Source organism: Pinus tabuliformis, chromosome 5_1 (genome assembly GCF_031772625.1).
Source record: "Pinus tabuliformis cultivar Carrire ecotype Pingquan chromosome 5_1, CPIR1, whole genome shotgun sequence".
In the NCBI taxonomy this organism is placed as follows: domain Eukaryota; kingdom Viridiplantae; phylum Streptophyta; class Pinopsida; order Pinales; family Pinaceae; genus Pinus; species Pinus tabuliformis.
The window spans coordinates 49,654,143-49,661,485 of NC_142305.1; positions in this window are offsets into that span (position 1 = coordinate 49,654,143).

Genomic DNA, 7,343 nt, shown 5'->3' on the forward strand with positions numbered 1-7,343 from the left:
TTAAACAAGTTCCTACTACCCCAGACAAAAATTATGAGCATGAAATCCTTTGGCATTTAGAATTTGATGGCTCAGTCAATAAACTAGGAGCAGGAGCAGGAATTTGGGTGTACAATTTAGAAAATGATCATGCTGAAGGCCATGCCTACAAATTAAATTTTAGATGCACCAATAATATGGCAGAATATGAGGCTCTCTTATTAGGTCTTAAACTTGTTAAAAAATTAGGAGCAATCAGGGTGTTTGTCATAGGATATTCAAAATTAATAATTAAACAGATTAAAGGAACTTACTCAACTAGGGATCCTAGACTAGGATATTATAGAGGAACAATCATAGAAATTTTCAACACTTTTTTGGAAACCCAACTTGCAACTATCCTTAGAAAACACAACATGCAAGCCCACAGCCTGGCCATGTTTGCCAACACTTGCAAATTACCTTTTCAACCTAATCATCAATATACTGTTGAGATTAGGCACAGACCAACCATCCCTAATAATTTGAAGAACTGGCAGGTTTTTGATAGTGATAAGCAGATCAATAATTTTTTAACTTTAGATGAAGAGTTTTCTAACATTAACATAGATGTTGATATAGTTATTAGTTCTAATGAAATAAATGAGGTAGAAATTAACATTTCAGAAGAAAATTCAATAAATATGCTTCATCCGACAAAATTCACACAAAAAGAAATTCAAGACTTGAAACAAATGAACCTAGATGAAATAATTGAAGAAGAAACAGAGGTTATCAACCTAAAGGACAATCATTTACCCAAAGGATTGACTCCTCTAGAATATTTTTTTGACTCCAATGACATTCCCAAGAAACCTAAAATGGAGCCATTAAAAGCAGATATCGAAGAGTACAACTTAGGAAAACAGGATAACCCAAAAATGATAAAATTTTCAAAATCTTTACCTCCTGATTAGAAGCTAAAGTATGTTGAACTTATGAGGGAATTCTAGGATGTCTTTGCCTAGAGTTACGAAGATTTGAAGTCCTATGACACCTCTATCATTCAACACACTATATCTCTGAAAGAAAATCAAAAGCCTTTTAAACAGAAACTCAGAAGAATTAACCCTGTGCTATTACCATCAATTGAGAAAGAAATCAAATGCATGTATGAAGCAGGGATTATTGCCCCTATTATATTTTCAGAGTGGATGTCTAACTTGGTACCTGCTAAGAAGAAAACTAGGGAAATAGGGTTATGTGTTGATATGAGAAATTTAAATAAGGTATCTTTTAAAGATATCTATCCTTTACCCAAAATGGATTATATTTTGCAAAGAGTAGTGGGTTCTTCTAGAATTTCACTTTTAGATGGGTTTTTAAGATATAACCAAATCTTGGTTCATCTTGATGACCAAGAGAAAACTGCTTTTACAACACCATGGGGTACTTTCATATACATCAAAATTCCATTTGGACTAAAAAACGCAGGAGCAACCTTCCAAAGAGCAATGGACATTGCCTTTGCCAAAGAAATTCATGATTTTCTTGTTATATATCTAGATGATCTAACTGTATTTTCTAAATCAGATCAACAACACTTGGACCATCTCAGGCAAGTCTTTTTAAAATGGAGAAAATATGGCATTTCTTTGAATCTAAAGAAGTCCTTGTTCGGTCTGGAGGAGGGTAAAATTTTAGGTCACATTATTTCCAAAGATGGCATTCAAATTGACCCTTCCAGGATCGAAGCTATTTTATAGATACCCCATCCAAGAAGTATTAAAGAACTTCAGGCTTTCCTAGGGAAGATAATTTTTTTAAGAAGATTTATTTCTAACTTAGCTGAACTCATTAGATTACTAAATAACTTGCTAAAAAAGGATTCAAGTATCAAAATGGACTTAACCAGAACACCAGTCCTCACGAGTCCACAATTTGATAGAGACTTCATCATTTTTTCTTTTGCATCAGAACACACCATAGCTACAGTTTTATTACAAAAGGATGATCAGGGATGTGAAAAACCTATAGCCTTTTTTAGTAAAGCACTCAGAGATGCATCATTAAAATACAAAATAATGGAGAAACAAGCTTTTGCACTGGTAAAAGCTATTAAAGATTTCAGAGTCTATATATTATACTCTCATGTAATAGCTTATGTTCCTAATGCAGTAGTCAAAGACATCCTAACTCAGGATGGAGTTGATGGTAAAAGAGGAAAATGGATAGCTACCATCTTAGAGTATGATATAGAGATAAAACCTACCAAGCTAATAAAAGGTCAGGGATTGGCCAAACTCATGGTAGAAACTAATTGTCAAGCCCTAGACATAAATGAGCTGGATAACGAGCAAGAAATGGCCACTCCACAAATCAGCCAGGCCTTTTCAGATTCACCTTGGTATGATGATATAATTTATGTTTTACAAAACCTGCAGGCTCCTCCAGGGTTATCCAGAATCAAGAATAGATTTTTGAAAATGAAAGTTTCAAAGTTTGGCATCTTAGATAATACTCTTGTTTGGAAAAATCATGAAGGAATTTTGTTAAATTATTTATTAAAAGATGAAGCTAAGAAGGCTCTCCAAGAATTTCATGCAGGAGACTATGGTGGGCATCTCTATTAGAAGTCAATTGTAGACAAGATCCTAAGCACTGGATTCTATTGGCCAACCTTGTTTGCAGATGTGAAGAGATATGTAAAATCTGGCCATAAATGTCAAATCTTTGAAGGCAAAAGAAAATTGTTACCTTTACCCTTAAAACTCATTTCCATCGAGAAACCTTTTCAACAATGGGGTCTTGACTTCATTGGAGAAATTCATCCACCCTCTTCTGGCCAACACAAATGGATACTCACTGCCACAGACTATTTTACTAAATGGACAGAAGCCATTCCCTCCAGACAAGCCAATGAAACTGTGATCACAGGTTTCCTAGAGACCAATATTTTGTCCAGATTTGGTTGTCCCACTAAAATAATTACTGATAATGCTGCAACCTTCAAGTCAAAGAAAATGATTACTTTTTGTAACAAGTATCACATTACATTGGCCCATTCCATAGCCTACTACCCTCAAGGGAATGGACTGGCAGAATCTTCCAACAAAAGTCTAATTAATATCATAAAAAAACTGTTGGAAGAAACTAAGAAAAATTGGAACAAAAAATTGATCAATTCTTTGTGGGCAGACATGCTTACAACCAAAAAATCCATTGGAACCAGTCCCTACAAGTTAGTATATGGCATGGAGGTTGTTTTTCCTTCATCGTTAGGGGTTCCTGTCATGAAAATACTCCAAGAAGCTCAAGTGGAACCTAATGATATACAAAGAAGGATAAACCGGAACATCAATTTGTAGCAAACCAGGGAGGAGGTGTACCAAATATCCCAAGTATTGCAGGAGAAACTTAAGAAGATATTTGATAGAAGAACCAAGGCAGAAGATTTCTATCTTGGAGATAAAGTGTTAAGATGGGATTCAAGAAGAGAGGACAAGGGGAAACATGGGAAGTTTGACTTCCTATGGAAAGGACCATACATCATCTATGCTTTCAGAGGAAACAATGCATATTTTCTTAAAGAGTTAGATGGTACAAGGAGGACTAGTCAATGGTCGGATGTTCAAGCATTAATTTGATCCTAGTTACTAATGTTACCATGTTCTTCATTGTACATATTATTTCTTTTGTAATGTCATAGTGTTGATTGGACAGTAAGATTGTGGAGTTGAAGCACGAAGAGAAGGCCCTAAGCTTCAAAAGTATTATAGTCCTACATATACATAAAGAAACAGGGAAGAGGAAGATTGCAGGGCATAGTCACAGTCATTTAGAGGCCACTAATCCACTGTTCTTGACTTTCCACCAAGAAAAGCCATCCCCAAGTGGAGCCACTATTATGCCCCTATACCAATAGGTGTCATATATCATGATTGACTTGGTTTAGCTCTGAAATATGTTTATACCTTTGCTTGTTGCAAATGTTTTCCATATTTGTGGAAAATAAAAAGTTTAAAAAATAAAAAGAGGGTATACCCTAGAAAAAGAATAAAAGGGTGAAAAGAATAAAAAAGGATCAAAAAATGAAAGAAAATGAACCCCAAGAAAAAGAAAAAGACCATGAAAGTGAGCAAGTCCAAATGCCACTGCTATTTTAATTTTTGTATAATAAAGATTGTGTGAAACTTGTTACTTAGGCCGCAATCCATGGTAACAAAATAGTTTAATCTTGGTTAATCAATGTTTCAATTTCATGTTTATAGAGATAGAGAATAAAATCTGACCAAACTATTTAATCTTGGCAGATAAGTAGATAGGTAGAGTGAATAAAAGGAGCTCAACAGTTTAATTTGAGACCTTGGTTGTAATAAGTGTAGATTTAGATAGATTGCTATATGTAAAAGAAAAGAAAAGTTTGATAAGGGCTTGCCAGTTTAAGTGCACCCTAATAAAGAAGTGAAAATGTTAGGATAAAGTAGGTAGGGTAAGTAGATGATGGTTGCATAATAGATGTGTGATGAAATGGTTAAGAAGAATGCTTAAATATTGTTACTTTCATCACTAGGCAAAGGCATGTATCACATGGAAAGGCACATCAACATTAAAAGTCAAAATAATTAACTTCCCTACCCATTCCCCTAAAAATCTTCACTAATTCCCTAAGTGCTAAAGGTAATTACCAGAGTTAGAGGGGCTCAGAGCATTTCTCTAACTTTTGGAGGGGCCGGACCCTCAGTCCAATAATTTGAAATGCCTAAAGTACTTAAGTCCCTTTCATCAACATTGTCCCCCCATAAGATCACTCATTCCTTTGATGAAACTTTTCTTAAGTAAAATCCTATTTTACTTAGGGAAATTGAAGCAAATCTGCATAAAAACCCTTTTGTACACTTTAGCCTAAGAAATATGTTATACGATGAAACACTTTTGGAAAACATTGGACTTAGCGCTTTCCCATTCATTTTTGTCATATTAACCACTAATGTTTATTATATAATTCCCCTATAAAACAAAATTACCCACGCCCGTATTATATTATTATACAGAACCCCAAATCATTATATATCCCGCCCCTCAGTTAAATATAACCATAAAAAAAATAAAATAAACGGGATTAATTAACTAATCCATAGTTAATTAAGAACCCAACCCCACCACCATTTAATGAGGATTAATTACGTCATTCAGACTAATTAATAACTCGATAACCAATCGAATCACCCCCGATATGATTAATTTCTTTAATTTATATCGGGCCTGCCCTCCATATCTGCCAGTCACTTCATCTTCCCGACGACCATCCGATTAGATCATACAAATCTAACGGTCATCGCGCATATCGCATGGACCTCTGTGGTCGACTTTTAGCATGCGATGGTGAGCAGTTTCATGAATTTTATCATTGCTATGTGTCAAGCAACGTATGGAATCACACGGTCCCACCCAAATACCACTTACCCTCCAATAGCGGTGTGATGAAACCCGCTTACCACCTCTCGCTAAAGACAAAACGTCAAGTCGCCTCCCCGCTGATGCCACCTGTCCATATCACAAACCCACAAAAAGTTTTGACTTTGCATAAAAACAAAGTTAAAACAGTTTTCCATCCTTAATATGAAAAGTCAAGCATGCAACTAGAACGTAGAAGTTGACCAGCTCGTACTCCAACCATCAGCCACCCTGACATTTGCAGTTCGTCATCACTCCAGTCCACCATATGCACCCAGTGAACCTACACTCCATTTCCCGTCACTTAAATACAAGTATTTACTAGTTTCCTTCTAGAAACCCTGTAAATACTTGATTTCCTCTTTGATTACGTTGAAAAACCCAAATATTCATTACAATTCAGTTGCGGAATTTAGAATTGAAGACTCCCAGGACCCTTTGTTTTCACCAACTCTACTTGAAAACCCCATTTTCCTATCTGAATCCACAAGAACCAGAAATGGAAACCCTTGTGGTCCTCAATATACATCCTATCACTACTCCTCATAGATATTTGGATTATCTGCCCTTAGCAGATAAAGATAAAAGCTCCTTGAAAGTATTTTCTCAATGCCGAGACAATTACATGAATGGCTCTGATACCATAGGACTTTGGGAAATCAAATCTCCCAAGGTACATGCTCCCCTCTGTGCATATTTTCTCTGACATTATCCATCAATGTCAAGCCAATTATAATCCTAACCTCAGAGCAATAATGTCCCCCAATCAAACTGTTCTCTTCACAATTACTACAAATTCAATCAATGAAATTCTACAGTTTCAACCCGGTCAAGGCTTCATCCCTATTTCCCTTGGGGAATTACTAGAGAAAGCATCTAAAATGTCCTAGTCTGAACTCAGTCGCCTTTGACAGAATTTTATGGATAAACAACATCAACCCAAATATCCTCCTCCCTCTGTGGCATCTCTCTTCACAGAGATAAGCAAAAATATAGTCAATATTATAGTTGCAGTCATGGGTTTCAATACTAGTGAGTATGTGGATGAATTGACTCTAGTTTTAATGTCCATTTTTACCCCTGGTCAGCCTCATGCTGTCAAATATAACTATGCTGCTTTCATTGCTGAGAAAATCCATGACCAGTTCATGAGGCTAGAAAATGAAAAGGTATTCAAGTATTCTACAGCCATATATCACCTTTTACTTTACTATCAGTCTGACAAATTCCCATTCTCTGTAAATAAACTTGATACAAAGGGTTATCCCAGATCAGTCATTTTTTGGACTTCCATCTTCCACTACTCATATACTTGTCCCTATTCATACAATGAATTCATTGACTAGTTTGTCCACCCTGTGACCACCATGCTGATAGGAAGTCCTCCTCCTAGGATTAGTGATGAAATCAAGAGAATCCTTCAACTTTCAAAGCAGTACAAGATAGTTGACTAGTACTTGTACCAAAATCACACTGAGATCCAAATCTATGGTTGTGAACTCCCTCCTTTCAAGCTGCCTAAGTATGTTCCTATGAGATTGTTTTCCCTCAAACATTATAGGTAAATTTTAAACTCTGATTAAATTCATTTCACCAAGGCAAAGAAGAAAGCCCAATTGAGGATTAAAGATCACTTAGGCCCATTTTTGTGCAACAATAGAGAAGCAGGGAAAAGAGCAGAAGAAATCATAGAAAAAATAATGAGACTAAAGAAAAGCTTTGCTTGGAGATATGACCCACAAGGTTTCATTTGTGATAGGAGAATGAAACATAAGCTGTCACCCTATATCCATCACAGAATCCCTGAGATAGAACAATATGCAAATATGGATGAATGGAGGGAAAGAACTCTAGTTGAAATGGGTAGTGATCATGTTGAGGTAGAGAATGTGATGAAAGACTTAGAAAAGTGACTTGCCCTAGACTCT